The following is a 19364-nucleotide window of genomic DNA, read 5'->3' on the forward strand; positions in this document are numbered from 1 at the left end:
TTCTGCCTTATTTTTGCTTAATCAGTTTTAATTAACTTCTCCCTCTTATGTTAGTGTGAATAAAAACTTAGGCTGTAATGCTGTAAAGGTTGCATCTAAGAATGTGCCTAAAACTGTCTAATGAGATTGCAGGAAACGGACAAACAAGCATATGGGTGTCTGTCTTGTTTCTGTTCCAGAGTAACTATGACTCATGTTATCATGAAAAAGGACTTAGGATACATCTTTTCTTGCTTTGAACAAGTGAAAATGTAGGTTCCTATAATTGGGAAGATCAATCTAGACATTCATGCTAAAGAAGAAATAAAACTTAATTGAACGCATAATGTCTTTAGAGTATCCTTTAGGGGGAGATGTTTACACTTTATCAAATATATTTTATCAATTTGTTATGACAGTTTTCATATAATCCTTCTTCTCTACCTTTCAGTGCTGAGGCTCAGGCATGTAAATGTTTTCTGGACAGTTCTGAACATTTAACGTAGACACATTGATGTCAAACATCTCTCCTAAAAATGTGTAGTCTTTTTGAGTAACTAAAATTTATGATCTCTTAACAAACATTAATCCTTCTAATGAACAATAAACTGAAGCTGTCCTATCACAAGTTTTTCAGAAAAAGAAAACAAATTAAAGTAAAAACATGCATTGTTAACAATCATGGAAAAGGAGCATCAATTTTCCCTGAAGAATCTTTCCTCTTCATAGTTACAGTAACAGCATAGCCAAGCCTTATCAAAGCCCCTGCTAATTCTATTCTCAGGTGTTTTTTCACTACTATGTAATAATTCATATCAGCTGTTTCAAGCTTATAGAAATCATAAGGTAAATTTCATAGTCACCTCAAAATTCCTGTGCCCTAAACCTCTGACTAAGATTCAGCACAAGTGTAGGTGTACAACATGAGTGATTTTGAAAGTGAGATAGCTCTGTAATGTCATTACTATTTTGCACAAATCTCACACTGTTTCAATTTACTTTCTAATATACAGTGTGAAAAGTGACAGTGTTTTTGAGGGTCATTCATGCATCCAAAACATAAGGATAGATATGTATGTATTACCTTAACACAATCTGGCCTTGACAATTATTGCACTATGTTTGATCTCAATATCATATAACTCTTGTCTTACACCACTGGCTATGGCATAAAATAGGAGTACTGTGGCTTGGCTTTTTACTGCCACACATGAAATACCACTATAATTAATTAGCGTTGTTATAGCAACACCTTCTATAATGTTGCTTGACACTCAAGGGAGGGAGTGAGACGGGGTGAACTGTATGAGAAATCATTTTGTAAATTTCATTCTCAAACTCCCTGACTTCATTGCTTTTTTTTTTTTTTTTTTGTTGAAATCATTTTCCCCCTTAAATTGGTTCCCTGCTGTATTGAAGCCATCGAGCAGTCAAATCTCAGCAGTAATCTTATATTGGTCTTGCTCATGTGAATCCTGAGGGGCTCACACTAAAATTTGCTATCAAAAAGTACAAATACAGCATGTCTTTTATTTCAGAGTTGTTGCTTTTTATTATTAGTATTTACAATGATTGCACCCAGGTTAGAAACTTCTTGTTGTACTTCACTATCAGTAATGGATACCCCCCACTTACATGGACAGTATTAAAGAATAGAAGTCTTCTTTGAAATGAAAGCTTCAGTCCTAGCAAAAGGTTTCCACTGTGCATGACTTCCTGCTGTGGAAAACATTTTAACTCTCATTCATTATTAGAAAATAAACACATCTTTGAGTATTATAAAAAAAAAAAAAAAAAAAAAAAAAAAAAAATTAAAGGACAAGCTTTATACCAGTTTTGGTACAGGAGGTCTTATCCCCTAATTCAGGACACTAAGGAATGATAAAAATCATTGAGTCACTGCTTTTAGATGTCAAGCATAGTTCTCTGGGCTTTACTGGGGTGAAAAATACCTGAGTGAATAATCTCTTCAATATTGTAAAAACCTCAGTAATGACTCAGCTGTAGGAGCAGTTCTGTTAGGACAAGACACTCCTATCACAACTCAAGTGAGCTTTGCTCAAAAGCTTATTGCTAGCACAATCTTCATTCATATGCTTTATACACTGCTAGAAATAGGCAGTTCCCATAATGTCCCCTTCCCTGTCCATTTCCCCCCTACATCACCCTGCACACACACAATATATCAGTCTGTTGTTTTCCACCTGTAGACAACACACTCAGGCAGTAGATATTGCCAGTTCTGTGGTCAAGATGAGTAATTTGACTGTTGCTTATCTTCTTGAAAAGGAATGGTTAGGAGCTCCTGCTGCTGCCTGTGCAGCATCAAGTAGTCTGGGGTTCACTCTGTGATGTTCTTGTGCCATTAGCAGAAAAATATTGCAAAACAAGTGGAAAGATAGCCTAAATGATCTAGAACAAATCATCATTAAGATTCAAAAAAAGATCCAGTACTTTATTATACATTTATTATATACATTATAAATAATGATAATTATTATTACATTCAGTATCGGACAGCATCTTCTTTGATAAGGGATAGTATGGTGAAAGAAGTAACTGTCCCATAATTTACAGTGTAGAAGTAAACACTCAGAAGTCCCTAAGTGATTTTTTAAACTAATTCCCTCATAAATCATTAAAATCTAAAAAAAAGATGTCACTTCAGTGCTTAAGAAAGAGCAAAAAGAAGCTTGATTATTCAGAGAAATCAACTAAGAGGCCAGGAAAGTCTAATCTAAAATACTAAACAGACCTTGGAAACAAGGATTCACACTCACAGTGACTGCTAGCTTATAGATTCTTTTATGTCCTCTCCAGTCAAATGAATTTAAGTCTGAATTGTGGCAGGGGTTCTATAAAGAAGAAGATAAGGTGATTTCCCCACCTAGTGTGTTATCTAGTGGTATAAGTCTGCTTCACTAAGCTAAGAAAGGGAAATACAAAGTCCTTCAGGGGCAACAGGGAACAAAGCAGCCTTGTGAAATTTCTGATCAGGATATACAAACTAAAGGGTTCTTTCTCTTCCACCAGTGCTTCAAAGGAGAGTGGCAAATATTAAGGCAGTTTGAAAGACATCAGTTCTGTGTCTTTTGTATTATGCATACTCTGAGATCACCTCCCAGAGCCAACTCCAGAGGGATTTGAGCAGAAGAATACCTAATTTCTGTAAAAAACTCAGATGCTGAATTTAACCATGTGAGGATTTAGGAACTTCTGGGTATATATTTCTAGTGCCCAGAAAACTTTACATTTGAATATAATGTGCCTATAGAGGTTGTACAGGGCTTTTCAGGATCACACTCTTCATTGTAGATATCTGCAAAATAAGTCCCACTTCAGATACCTCAGTCCTTTTTTTAATATGGCCCTCAGGCACTTCTGAAAATTTTATGTTATATGTCAAAAGCTGACAAGAAAAAAAAAAAATGAACTGAATGCAGGTGGAAAAGCAAAGTAACAAAACAGTTTAACAAAAATGTCCCCTTGCATTTTTGTTCTTCCTTGCATACCTCAATACTGCTGGAAAAGAAATTAAAATAAACAGGACTGAGGTCCTGATCAGATCTGATATGCAAATGGACACAGTATCAGACAGTTATTTTTCCTGTACCTATATTGCATTCACCAGTGTGTTGTCACCGTAAGTGCTGACACAGAGATGTGTGCTGGAAACTTCAATTAACAAACTACAGGGCTATTACAATAACACCATATAAATATATTCATGCTCTAGTCTGACCTTTGATTTGCCAGTGGAAAAATAACATTACAGTGATACTAGCAGATGTTTTCAGTTGTGTAGTTCATAAATGGAACTATATCTACTATTTCTCCCTTAAGCTGTCTTAAAATGTCTCTTCATTAAAATGAGCCTTATTTAATGTTCTGTTTACACTACAGTGCATAGGATGTGTCAACGGCAAATGCTCTTTTGAATGCCACTAAATACCAAAGTGGAGAGTAACTACCATATCAGTGATCCTTTGAAATGTGTGAATAACTATGTAGGAGAACATCACTGATGACAAGAAATGACAAACATCGTGATAGATGTCGTAGCTCAGCAGGGAAATTTTCTTACTTCTCCAATGGATGATATAAATGATTATCTATTTAAGAAAAATTACAGGCTGGGCAAGTCAGTGGGACACAGCAATATGGGTAACACTGTTTTTAAGACTAGGGAAAAAAACGACAAATCAAACCGGAGGTACTACTGAAGTTGTAATCTACAGATAAAGCAAGGGAAAGTACACACTAGTTCTAGTAGAGGTGGGGTTTTATACCTCAGATAAACAAATCTGAATTTTCCTTTAAGGTGCATTTTAAACTGTCATTTAACTCTTAATTTTAATTTTTTCTTCAACAGAAACTTCATGCATACATTATCCAAAAAAAAGTGGCAGGACATTTTGTACAGTTTGTTCCTTGACCTTACAAATATCTACTTCAACAAAATAAATAAACCATCAAGAGTGAAAGCTTTCTATAAAGAGATGAGCTTGTCTATTCCCAAATTCAAATGTGCATTATGCACTGTTGCTCCCTCTGCAAGCACAATGTTCATCTTGCCAAGGCCCAACTGTGTGATGTTGGCCTTTATAATGTGTGACAAATAACATCAGTAATTCACAGCAATAAGCAGCAGAGAAACAAGGTTTTATGTGACAGACGTATTTCAAGTTTGAAAATGAATGATGTTACTTTTAATGAGACAGAGTAAAGAAAAGACTTCCACTTCTCTTTTGACCACACCATTAAACATTTACAGGGGTTTCATGTCACCTGCAGCTGACTGAGGATCTCACTCCCCAGGACTTCCTACAGAGTTGATAGAAGATGGTCATCTCTGCAGAGGAGACGCTTGAAATGCTGTCAAGACCCAGGCCTTTTCCATCTTGGTAGTCTCCATAACATAACTATGGTCTACATCTCTCATGACTTTCACTGTAGGAAGAGTGCTCTCAAGATTTCTCAAATGTTCCTACTCTTTTCTGTTCTGGGACCTTTTCCACAATAGATCCTGAAGCTGAAACAATATTCTGATCCCAGTTCAGCAAGTCCACACTCCTTCTGTTCCTGTTCTCTCTAATGACAAAATCTCCCAAATTTCTTGAAAGACCAATGGTCTTTCTTTATTCAACATAATTTCTTTAATGGTAAATAAATAAATTAATGTCAGTATAATGCTTAAATAAACACACAACTGGATTATTTTTAACCATAGAATCATAGAATCACAGAATGATCTGGGTTGGAAGGGACATTAAAGACCATCTAGTTCCAAACCCCTGCCATGGACAGGGACACCTTCCCCTAGACCTTCCACTTTGGTCAAAGTTCCCTCCAACCTGGCCTTGAACACTTCCAGGGTATCCACAACCTCTCTGAGCAACTTGTTCTAGTGCATCACCATGAAGAACTTCTTTTTTACATTCAATCTAAATCTACTCTTTTTCAGTTGAAAGTCATTACCCCTTGTCCTATGACTACATGTCCTTGTAAAAAGTCCCTCTCCAGCTTTTTTGTAGGCCCCCCTTAGGTACTGGAAGGAATGTGAAATTCCACTTCCTATATATGTTATTAAAAACTACTGAAAATAGTATGTGAGTGAATTTTGATATTCTTGTTTTTTCTCATAAGTCAGAAAGAAATCTTTTCAAACGTGGAGAAGGATTAACAGAGGTGTATGCTCAGAACAAAATTTAAAAGGATTTGGTTTCATTGTGAGAACCTGAGAGATTTTGGAAGGGCCAAATTCACATCCAATCACAAAATCTACAGATAAACTAGTGGCTAAAAACAAGTGGAAATATACCTCACTATTGATATTCCTATACTGTTCTGTTACTTATTAGCACAAACTGAACAGAAAATTAAATCAGGTTGTAAAACTTGAGAACTACTCTCTAAGGCAGCTGTCTCCAAAGTGGGATGTGTGCACCCCTTGGGGTGTGCAAGACAATCCATTGGGGTGGGGGATGAAAGTATTTTTAGTACCATTAATAAGTCAAATGAAATAAAATTTTGAAAATAATGTTTATTTCATCCTTTGCATCTTTATCTTATCCATTCCTCAGTTATATTTTTCCATATGTTTTATAATGTACATAATATTTTAGTACATGGCCAATGGTGGGTCCATTTTGGAGCCAGCTGGAATCACCTCTGTCTGACATGGAGGCAGCCCCATGTCTCACCTCAAAGAGGCCCCCATGTAGCCCACCTTCCTGTGAGCAAAACCTTAGAGTGTGAACCTAAGACATATGTATAAATAAGCAAATATACATGTACTGGAGGTAGATGCTCAAATATTTCTTACTGATAGTGGTGTGCAATCAAAAAAGTTGGGAGACTACTGCTCTACAGTTGTTAGTTCAGTCTCTGTTATGCTATTCTCACATAGTGTCTGTGTCGGCTTGAAACTTCGGCAAAAGACAGTTGGGAACTTGCTTGAGCTAATCCTTCTCACCTCTGTATAGTTGATGTGAGCACCTCTGTGATGTAAGAAACTGAAGGAATTAATACCTCAAATATTCATCGACACAGAAAACTTCAAGGACAAATTGTGGCCTTTGTGATTAGTCTAAGGAATAAATTATCTGCCTAGGGAAGCATAGAGTGTATTGAAGGGTGCATGGCTCTGCTCCCTTGCAGTTGTATAGCCAAATTCCTTAAGTAAGCCAAAGAAGAACTAAAAGAGTGATAAGAGAGATAAACAACCAACACCAGATGGAATTATTGACTGGATAATTGCCCAAGAAAAAAAAAACTGTGAAAAAGTTAAAGGTGGTAGGGGAAGATCACGACTGCCAACACAATTGGTTAAAAGGGTTAATATACCCCATTCCCCGCCATGCGCAGAACCCATGCTCCAACTTTTGCCTGTCTCTCATGGAAATGAGTTCATGGAATACCTGCCTCTCTTTGTCTAGTATGCTAATCAGCTGATAAAAAGAACTTAAAAGGCAACAGAAAACTTTGTTGTGTGTGCACCCACCACCCAAGATTACTGGACCTGAGACAATGTTGGATCATGGGGTGATGACCAGATTTCTTTGCCTCTTTCTCTCCTTTCTTTTTCCTTCTTTCCTTTCTTTTCTTTCTTATAGATTTATAAAAGACCACATTGCTTATTATCTTTTTCCAAGTTTAAGTTTTGTCTAACGCAAGTAAAACATTTTAACCAGTTGTTTGGTGTCCTTTCACCTTAATTTAACCTGAGGGGACCACAGAACCCCTTATGACTCTCTGGACTCCCAGTCTGGGTTGTGACATATGAAACCCTTACCTCATCCTCAGTCAAATAAATTAAGCCAAAAGTACTCTAAAGGACCTTGTTTCTTTTCATTGACTGCCAATACAGCTGTAGGATGACTAATTTAGATGTTGACAGCTGCATAGTAGAGGTCTAAAGCTAGGTTAGATGAGTCCTTGTTCTTGAATGTACCTGGTACCTATTCTGTACACAGAAACTCTGATTATTCTACACAGATTATGAGATACAAGCTTTTTCTGATGATGTCATATGTGACATACAGTATTCAGACTGGCTTTAAAACCTTTGTTGTGGATAAAATTTCTCTGAAGGAATTCTTCTTTCAAGTTCCTCCCTTCAGATTCATTAACTTTAATTAAATGAATCCCCTAAAAAATTTGTCCTTATTGGCTCTCTGGTTTTTCTTCTTTTGCACTCCAAACAAGATTGTAATAGTAAGAAAAGGAGATATGCAGTGGGTGAAAACAGAGGAAAATCATTAAAAATCTATTAATACAGTAATTTTAAATGCTGTATTCACAAAGGACTAATCAGCATACCTTCTGTCACTTCCAGAAGTCTGTAGTCAAGAAGTTAATGACAAAAATCCCCAGGATTTGGTGAACATTATTGATTCACTACAGTTCTAAAACTGCTTACATAATATCAGAGAAGTAGCAATACAATGGCACAGCTACATATTTGTTGCTGATATTTTTCTCTACATATTAAGTAGGCACTGACATATGAGTAGAATACATTTCACTTTGTCACAACATCATACTCCTTTTTCATATAAATATATATCTTTAATACTAGCACTTCAGAACACTTTATTTTTTTTATAGTGGCTGATATATATCTTCTGAAAAGACTTGTTAGGAGTGGTAAATTCTATAGAGGAGTGAATATCACAAGTTCTTTCTTCGGTTTTATTTACTTAGCACTTGTATTTCCTACCCACTTTCATTGAGGAATCAAATGAATATAACTGGAAAATGTTCTCCGTTGCCTGTTTTTTTTCTATTTTCTGTTCTTCAAATTGGAGTCAGGAATATAGGATAATCTAGAGTTTCGGGGAACAGCATGCTGAACTAGATTAGCATTCATAGCAAAGACTCAATTTCTTACATTTAAACCAGGTTTTTCTTTTAGTAGTTTGATGTAAGAAACTGTCTCTGTCACCACTGGCTGTTCAGTAGCATGACTATGTCCAATGAGCCAAACCATCAAAACTATAAATGCTCTGTCATATAAATAGTAACTAGTTTTAAGGGCAATCATGATAAAATATTGTCCTAAAGGTAGACCATTTACTGAGATCCTGATAAAATGCCTGAAGCCCAAGATTGAAGACTATTATTGCACAATAAAAGTAACACCTCTATCCAGAGGGAAATATTTTTATACAGCTATAGCTCAGAAAAGTCACCACCTCATTTATTACAATTTTCTGTTTCTTTCTTTTAAAATGAATGGCGTAAATCTTTCCTGGACAATTCTCTTAAACAGACTTGGTTGAATTATTCATTCTGAGTAATATCAGTTGTCAGTTTAGACTTCTCTTTTTTTTAATTCACAAACTTCTCCAAACTGACCTGGAAATGAAATCTTGGCCTCAGTGAAGTCAGTAGAAAGTTCATTATTTACTTCAAAAAGGCAAGTTTTCACCTTTTATATCTATGCTCTGTTCAAATTAAAATATCCTGTTGATATGTATGAGACTTTGAAAAGGTACAGGAGTTCAGTCTTACTCTTAATTAGAGGTTTTTAATGTGTTTTTTTTCTTTTAAAAATACACCTAAATTATATTAGTTTAATTACTCTAAAATAGTGGTAAAGATTAGTGAATGACTCAACCTGACAAATCTTCAGTCCACTATCACACAAATATATTCAAGCAGAAGCAGAAAAAATACTAGAGAAAAGAAAAAAAAAAAAAAAAAAAAAAAAAGCTAAAAGCTTTTTGCAGGTTAAAACCAACCTTCCAGAGTCTAGTGTTGATGCTTAAATAGCTATTGTGAATTTGTCACAGTTCTCTAAATTTTAGCAGACAGCAAGAAAAGGTCAAATTTAAAAGCAAAGATCATCAGTAAAAAGTGTGATCATTAACAACAACCAAGAGCTAATGATTTTAATGCACCATAATCTAGAATGTAAAAAACTAAAACCCAAAACGCACAATCATTAGAAAGAAAGAAACATCACAGCCCAAAACAGAGGGGATTGCCACACATTAGAGAACCTGATGTAAGCTAGCCTATGCATGAGACCCAGTTTTTAACCTCATGTTCCAGGAGACAAGAAAATGCAGAGAGAAAAGAAGGCAAGAGGTCATTTCAGGATGTCAGAGAAGGGCAATAGTAATCCTCCTTAACTAGACCATAAAGTTGTGAATACAACCTGCAAGTTATCTGGAATCTGTTCAAAACAGCTGCCATATAGAACACTTCTAATAACAATAAAAAACAAAAAAAATCAACTTTATTACTTTTAAGTAAATATTAAAAATTTCAGTTGATGTTTGCTTCAATTTACAAAGGCAATTTTAATTTTCTAAAAGATCTCTAAATTTATCAGTTTTCTTAGAACATTATGTATCAGCAAGAGTCATATGAGCCATCTCAAGATTTATTTCAAGAATTTATTCTCTATGAAGCGTCCTGAGCTTTTGACGTTTTATGTTTCATTACATGCTGCGGTAAAAATACAGGTTCTGAACTATCACACTGAATTAACCTAAATGGAAGAACTTATCTGTTTATGGTGAAGCATATTTGTAATTAAACTATTATTTATATTTCTGGATTCTTAAAATTCATAGTTGATTTCATTTGAAATGTATTTAAAAAAAAACCAAAACAAAACAAAAAACCCCCCAAAAAACAACACAACAAAATCCAACTGCAAGTAGTGATATTCTTTAAAAAGATACCTATAAATTTACAAAAATACATTATTTCTTGTATAAACTTCTCTCTGTGAGGTTAAAGGCCAGGTTATAAGAACTTGCCAAAGGAGAGTTCAAAACTAAAGAAACCATAGAGTACATATATATCATTTTTTTCCTTAGATTAAGAGATTTTTATTTAGGCAAATAAAATACTGCTTCCATTTCATTTTTAAGGAATGGATGATTAGGGCATCTGTTCTTCCCATTAAGTTGTATCAGATGAGGGCTGATTCAGTACAGTGCTATTTAGTGAAGCAATGTTGCTTGTGAAAAGGAAGCCCAACTCTGGACTTCAGGGCATAATTGGGTCTGTGACCCAGCTGAAGATCACTTGAACCTGAACATCTTGACTGATGGTGCAGTGACATTTTTGCAGCATTCAGCATAAGGAGAAATAACATAAACCTTAAGAGAAATCTGGTGGTAGCTCAGAATAAATCTCGGTAAACAAGTGATCTTGAAAACTGTATATTCGATGATAGAAGCATTTGAGGCACATTACTTAAATGAGCACATGTTCATTCAGCCTGTTTAGCTGCCACCTTTCAATTTAACCATATGGGAGGTTTCCAGTTGAGACATTTAATAGCCCTAAAAACTTGCTATTCTAGAGATATTTGATTACAGTAAATACAGCAGTGGCATGCTGCTTACATAGCTGGCAAGGCTGTGTTACATGGAAAAGCTGTTAGAGAATGAACTTTCATCTTGGCTTATCACCTGACAATCATCAGGGTTACATAAGTGGATACTATTTTACCTCTATGGTGAAAATTTACTGAGTCAAGTTATTTTAGACACAAAATAGACTACATTCTGAAGTGAAAAATACAGTTCTTGGCTTTGAAGATGATGATGATGATTATTTTCCACTAATCATGTGAAAACATATCATGATATATATCATATCGTGACATCATATGCACTTATGGAAAAGCTAGAGGAAACATTTTGGTCTGAAAAAAAAAGAAAAAATATAAGAATAAAACCGCTGGCTCCATACAGAAATGTTCAAGAAGATTTGAGCATTTTGTTTAGCTATTTTTGCATACCATGATATATAATTTCTAATTCTGGCTTTGTGTTGTTTCATATTTTCATTAGTGACTATCCAGTTACCTCATACAGTAATTAAAAAAGCTCAGCATCTTCCAGGTAGGAACAAATTATTTGGTCTTCCCTTGGTGAGGCTAATTATATAGGGAGAAAGTTAGATATCCTTTCTGTCTTTAAGGTATAAATTAATGTATTTACCAGCTTACTTTAACTTTCACCTTATTAGGTTTTAATTATTTCTTTAATTGATCTTCTGCTGCATTATCTGCTTCAAAGCTGTATTGTTTGTAATATTCTGACATTGTTCCTGGTTCTTACAGTCAGACTCTATTAAGAGAAAATCAGTAGTAAACAGGGAAACACAAAGACACAAAGAATAGGATTAATCTGTAGAAATTTAGTAATTTATTAAGTGACAGTTATAAAATAGTTGACAGCATGATTGGTTCTGACACTGACAATTCCACGGTCATCAGCCACATTCTTCTCCATTGTAATTTTTAATGATTATTTAGATATTGCAAAGAGAAAGTGGCAAAGCTCTGTGGCATTTTAGAAACAGCTGCTTCTTGGATCCTGCTCTCTTCACTTTAGCATTTTTTTTTAATCCTCTATTTATTTCTCCTTAATATTTTGTCATATTCTTTCAACTGTAAGATCAGATATTTTCTTCCTCAGGTCAAACAAAATAGTTATTCATTATCTATTAAAAAAATTTATATACTTTATATTCAGAATCAGAGATGTATTTCTTATTTTAGGACAAAGTTCCAGAGAATAACTTTTCAGTTGAGATTAATGTCATCCCACTTTAGCTGAGAACAAGCTGGTGCCTAGGCTAAGTTAGTTATCTAGGGCTTCTTGATAGTTGGCGATAAATAGGCATCTCCAGAGGGCGATTCATCCCATTACCTTAAACATCTTACAGTGTCTGTTTTGTAATAGGATTAATTGCTGTGTGGTAGGGGCTTTTTCCAAAGACTAAAGAAGCTCCTGAAAGACAAGCATTGCCAACAGTGTCATTCACTAATTTTACTCAAGACATGACTCCTTCAAAAAAAATATTGACAATCTAAGTGAAAGAGAATAAGAGAGAAAAGGAAATGCATTTTTAAGGGGGCGGGGGGGGAGAGGGAAAGTGTGTTGATTTTACTGTTGATTTTACAGTGCACTGTAACTGTCTGATAATTATGGTGTAAAAAAAGTTCAAAGAATGATGACACTTAAGTAATACTTTACAAGATTTCTTCACATCATTCATGTTTCTGCAAAATAAATGCTTTCTGTGAAGAACCACAAAGCATGTGGGAAAATGAGCTACATTCTTAACTGTGTGTGTTTGTTTGCTTGCTTACATCCTTTTTTTTCCCTTATGAAACAAACACACTTAACCTTAAGGAGAGACCCAGGTCAAAACAGGAAAGAATTAGGCATTTGCAGTGTTTATTTAAAATGGAAAGACACTTTCAGTACAGAGGTCAGGGCATCTAATAAACTATCCATCAGGTCTGAGGAAATGTAACTAAACACAGATTATTCCATTGCATCAAAATGGTTTTGGTTTGGATGTCAGTGAGGGCCATGAAGGGCTGTATTATTGCTGCAGTTGCTAAGACATCACAAAAAGCTGAAGCAAATTTTGTTGGCAAACTGTGGAGTAGGGATGGGTGAGCCAGTCTAAGAAAACAATTTGTGTCTACCCTGGAGAAAGAAATCCTAGAGGAAGTTTATTAAGGCTACACTATTTAGGGGACCAATATATGCATGTTTCTCCTTATTTAGTATGCTTTCCAGCAAGATAGAAGACTCTTTTCTTCTCTCATGAGGGAAAGAAACAAATTGTGTCTAATTAATTTGTTAATTAATGCTTCTTATTGACAGCATCATATTCCTGGTCATGCATCATCTTATATCTTTCTTTTTTATCTAAGACAAAAAGAAAGGAATTCTACTGGGACTATGTTAATAAATATTGTTTTGAGAACATAATGTAAAAAGAAAGGAGGAAAGTGAAATAAGTTATTCTGGTTTGATATTTCTCATTACATGTTCAAAAGGGTCCAGTAATTATGTGTAGTACTATAATTAAAGCATTTTTTTGTAACAGACTGAATACATTTATGTCTGAAAAAATATCAGACTCATATCATATAGTGAAAGATGATAGAGTACAGAAACTAGAGACATTTTCTACATATTTATGCTGCGCCATCACTGCCATGTAACACTTAGCGTTGAAAATTCGAGGAATATCATATTCCTCTCCATATCCCAATCTCAGACAAATAAAGCTGACTAGCCCATGCAATCATCACCATTTAAATGAATCCCCACCCTCCTTAAAAAGGTAGTATACAAAATCAGAAGTCCTGGGCAACAGGATTTCAGTAAGACATTTCTATGTGATTTTGTCATCTGCAATGACCATTAATTTGAACTCCACACTGTCCAAAGCTTTTTATATGTTTTGAATTAATTCAGAAGTAAAAATTAGATTTAAGTTTACCAAAGTTTGAAGGTGCCAGGTTAAACTCATAGCTTTCCTTGATAAAATGTTCTAAGCAATAATAACACAGTAGGTCTTGCCTACTCAGAATTATGACAGAAATGTTGTGATTTCACACATGAAATTGTACGAGGTTAGGGAAGAAAGAATTGATGTTGGAATTATGAAATTGCTAAAGATGAAGTGAGTAAGAAGTAAAAGAGGATTGTGTGGAAAATATCTGTATGAAAAACTCCAGGAAAGTTACACACAGAACACTTCAGTGCAGTCCTGGATCTGATCTTATTTAAAATGTATCTATGACCTATTGAAGGTAAAAGTTATAGGCACTCTGACACAACAACTGGCTATAAGGATGTAAAGATAAGATGTAAATTTAAAGGGCTTTACTGATCAGAGCAGCAAGCTTTTGAAACAGAAGCAGGAGAAGGCACAACCTATTTTTTTTGAAGGCAAAGCTTGATCAGTCTGCACAAAAGGTTATGTGATGCTGTTACCTGTTTTACTAGGGCCCTGGGGCTGATGACTCATATTGACTTCTCTAGACATTTACTTAGTCTTACTTAGAAAAGACGGTCACTCAATCTGTTCCTCTTTCTGATTTACTTCATAACTGGACACTCAGTGGGTGTTTATCTGCTCTGATCATTCACTGCATCATAACAAAGGGATTTTAAAGTGTCAGCTTTTTAGTTGATGCAGAATGGTGAAAAAAAGAACCACTGCATCCCTTTTAAGTGTTTATTAGGTAGAGGCCTCGAAAGAGTTTGACAGGGTAATATTGTAAAAGTTAAACCTACCTTAAAATAAATATTTGAATACAGAATATCATCAATAAATACATGGAGACTTAAAGCTTGTCTTGTGCAAGAAGTGTAGGATAGTCATTAATCTTATGCAGCACACATCTTCCAAATATGCCTTTCTTCTTTTCTTCAGTACAGAGGAAGAGGGAGAAATCTTGTGGCACACAGAGAACTAAGTGTTCATTCCTTTAACCTGAAAACTGTCATAATACATGGTTGCCTGTAACAGATAGGAGAAGTACCTGATTATTGAGAAGTCCCATCCCATGGTTTATCTCAAGGGTACTTTCTCTTCCTTTACACCCCTCTGTTTAGCTTCCAGCTTAAATACCAATTAGCAGTTAGTTAAGGGGATAGGAAGGTCCAAGTGACACAGAGGCGTTCCTCCAGGAATGAAGGTAGCAACATTCCTGAGCAACAGTCACATGAACGACCTGGCAGAATATTCAGCATTGCAGACCTCATTGCACTTACTGCTAGCATGGCATAGCTGCTGTGAGATACGGACTTGGTTTTTTATTGAAATGCTTGATCGTGTAAACTTGTAGATGTTCAGCTCCAATACAGAAATCTGTCAAACAAAATAAGGAGAAAGGTTGGGCAAAAGCTTTATGAGCCTGTACAGTATTTTACTGTGGCTTAGCACTTCTCACCTTACCATCTGTTTTTTCCTTCCTACATTCTGATATTATGGTAATTTATTTATATAACAGCACAGTGGTGGAGTACCGGCAAGATATTCTCAAAACATAGCTGCAGATAGGCAAAAGAGATTAATTTAGTTTTCCTCTGAGATACGGGGAGACTGAAAAAAAAAATGAAGTACTGTATTACACAATCCCCCTTATGAACATTTATTTTAGAGGCTCACATGAACTCTCTAAGGAGATCTGGGAGGGAAAAAGCCTGAGACATGCCTGTGGAGATCTATGAAGTCTGTAGAGATTACAGTGAAATCGAGTAGATGTATTAAAAATCTTCTGAAGTTAGGAATTACTCTGGTAATGTATGCTTTTTTTTTTTTTTTTTTTATTTCTTCATATCTACATCTTCCTTCTGTTTTGAATACTTTTACTTTCCTCACTGAGATATAGAAATTTGCTTTTACAAGAAAAAAAGCCCCAAGTGCATCATAAATTATGAATATAATTCTGACCTCACTTTATTTAAAAGTTATGAGGTTTCAGTAAGAAAGAAGAAATTTTGATTGGTAAAACAATTCAGTAGTTGATATTTAGTTTTTCTCTCATTAGAAACTGAAACAAAAAGGAAGATGTTTAAATCTACCATTACATGGTGATGACTGTGTGAGGCTGATTGGTTGTAGCCTTGGAAACATGGATTTTTGTAGTCCTTGCGATCCTGACAGTTGGGACATAATGGTTCTTATGGTTTGGGAGTACAAGTCCTGGAAACACAAAAAGAAGATAATATTCACAGCAATTTCTATGGGCTTCATGGCAATAGGCTGTCTGACTGGCTGACTTGGAAGCCTGAGTTTTGCTGGAGTTGGCAAGCTGGTGAGAAACACTGGAAAATTACTTGGCAGGAACTGCTTGTAAATATACACTGGTTGGATCTCTGGCTTTAACTGTTTGATCATTGTGTAATGTTCTGATATTCTCAAACTGATGAGTTTTGGCAAAACCATACTTCTGCCTTTGCAAATAATTGAAGACTTCATGATTATTTAGTTGCAAAGTCTTTCTTCTTCTGGAGGGTAGAGGATCCTACCTTCTCATGCCCCTCCACATATACATGTCAGGGTAATATCAGGAGGAGTGGTGGTGGCAGCCTGAGGTCCAGTCTGTTATGACTGGATTTATTCCAGATGCCTTTCACTTTGAATGAATGAGACTAATGGGTTCATGAAAAAAGCCAGCTCCATTGTGACAATTCTCCAATAGACACAAACAAACACTGTGATGAGGAAAAAAGGTTTCTACAATTTCTGGAGATCAGAGAGCATCACCTCTCTGAAAGCAGGACCTGTCATTGACTCTTCTATAATTATCTTCCATACTGCAGTTTTAATGATATTAGGAAAGCAGTTGCTTGCCCCTGAATTCTGAAGGAACTGCAATATAAAACTCCTGAATGTCTGTTACGTAACTTGTTAAAAAAAAAAAAAAAAAAAAAAAAGGATGTCTTCAAAAAAAAAAAGGATAATCTGGTAAATTTCAGATCAGTCCATTTGACCTCAATATATGTTAAATATGTAGAATTATAGTTACTAGTAGAATTAGTAGAGAAATATAAAATAAGGGGGAAACTCACATGAGGAGTGAACAAAAGAACTATCTTTCGGAACAAAATTATGTTTCACAAATTTATTAGAATTATTTTAAAGTAGTCAAGAAGCATGATGAGGTTATTCATGTGGATTTAGTGTACTTGGATTTTCAAAAGCTCTCAAGACATCTTTTATAATAGGCTTTTAGAGAAATTAAGCTGTCTCAAAATAGAAGGAAAAGATCCTCTCATGCATTAAGTAATAGTTAAGAGAGAGAAAATAAATTATAAAAATAAACTGTTATTTCATCAGTTAACGGTGACAGCCAGTCTCAGGTATTTGTGCTGTTACTTTTGTTCAGAGTATTCTAAAAGGTAGGAATAGTGAGCTTACGATTTTTGCTGATGATATAAAATTTGCGTGAGAAAAAAGTATTTCTGATTGAAAAGTTGCATCTGGACTTCACAACACTTACTGATGAGGTTGTTTGTTAGAAGGAGAATAAATTCCTGTATAATATATATATCTGTAAAAGCAATGCAATAGCTATGAAAAAGGATATTAAAGCTCATATAAATTTAATGCTACTTGTTTGCCATTGGATATCCTAAATTGTCAAAGATAACGAATACAGTTTGGTCAGTGCCGTTTGAGAATCTGATGCAGACGTTTTGGGATGTGATAATGATGCTTCCCTGGAGCAGACAGATATTATATGGTACAAAGGAATGTGAAGATAAAACATGAGAAACGAGTAAGTTACAGATGGATAAAAGGAGAATTAGGAAGTACTTTGAAAGTGAGAGATTCTACAGGAAACTCTTGCTATGTCAGAAAAACAAAATATAAATATTGTATCTCTCAGTACATACTTATGTGTCATAAGCAGAGGTTGTGGAGACTGAAAGTATAAATGAATTTTAAAAGGTTTAGACAAATTAATGAGGCATAGGACAATCAATGTCTTTTAAACACAACAATTTGGGGACAATTTCCAAGGTAGGCAGACCTTAACAGATGATTGTTGGAAGCTGAGAAAGTATGAGAGATAAAGATGTACATTATCTGGTTTTTCATTTAGAACAAAAATGGAACTGCCAACTAATTTAACAAAGGGGCTTTTATATTCTAATATAATAACATGTCAAAAAGAACTTCACCTTGTCTTCGATTTTTGCACCCAGGAAATGACTGCAATATTACACTGTATAAACTATTCTATATCTGCCCCTCTGTTTGCGAAAATAAATGTGAAATCCTCATTAAAAATATGCCTTAAAATCCATAGTTTATAGGCAAATGTAAATAGATAAGACTGAAAGAACATACTCACCTGAGGCCTAGAAATAATCACTTTGGTTATTTTTTCATATTTTTTGTTTGTAACAAGAAAACTATTGCTGTCATAGATTTTATATAAAATTTATTAAAAATATATGTAGTTGGGATATATGCAACTGGTAGGTTTTATGGAGGTGCAGTATTTATGAGATTTTTATGTTGAATTGCACCATTGTACCATTTTGCATTAGTAGTTTAAAATTTTTATTGAAAAAATTTTAAAAAGTTAATTCCTTAAAGTAATACAAATTATTTATATTTAACTTTGGTCCAGATATTTTTTCTACCATTTTTATAATTAATATGAACACTCCCCCATAGGAAAAAACCAGAAAATTCAGTATAACTTTGGCAGAAATAATAAATTAATACATTAAATGCAGTATTTTCAGAAAGATTATTTAAATTCTTAGGTTTACAAAAATATGTCAACGTATTAAAAAGTATTTTTTTATTGCACTGTCTTCTGGTTAAAGATTCTTCTATTCGGAGAATCATAGAATCACAGCATCACAGAATATTTCAGGTTGGAAAAGATCTTGAGGATCACATAGTCCAACCATTACCCTAACATTGACCGTTCTCAACTACACCATATCCCTCAGCGCTATGTCAACCCGACTCTTAAACACCTCCAGGGATGGGGATTTCACCACTGCCCTGAGCAGCCCTTTCCAACACCTAACAACCCGTTCTGTAAAGAAATGCTTCCTAATATCTAGTCTAAACCTTCCCTGCTGCAACTTGAGGCCATTCCCTCTTGTCCTATCGCTTGTTACTTGATTAAAAAGACTCATCCCCAGCTCTCTGCAACCTCCTTTCAGGTAGTTGTAGAGGGTGATGTGGTCTCCCCTCAGCCTCCTCTTCTCCAGACTAAACAATCCCAGTTCCCTCAGCCGCTCCTTGTACGACATGTGCTCCAGACCCTGCACCAGCTTCGTTGCCCTTCTTTGGACACGCTCGAGTAATTCAATGTCCTTTTTGTAGTGAGGGGCCCAAAACTGAACACAGTAGTCGAGGTGCGGCCTCACCAGTGCCGAGTACAGGGGTAAGATCCCTTCCCTGTCCCTGCTGGCCATGCTATTTCTGATACAAGCCAGGATGCCATTGGCCTTCTTGGCCACCTGGGCATACTGCTGGCTCATGTTCAGCCAGCTGTCAATCAGCACCCCCAGGTCCCTCTCTGACTGGCAGCTCTCCAGCTACTCCTCCCCAAGCCTGTAGCGCTG

This window comes from Strix uralensis, chromosome 2, assembly GCF_047716275.1.
Source record: "Strix uralensis isolate ZFMK-TIS-50842 chromosome 2, bStrUra1, whole genome shotgun sequence".
Taxonomy (NCBI): domain Eukaryota; kingdom Metazoa; phylum Chordata; class Aves; order Strigiformes; family Strigidae; genus Strix; species Strix uralensis.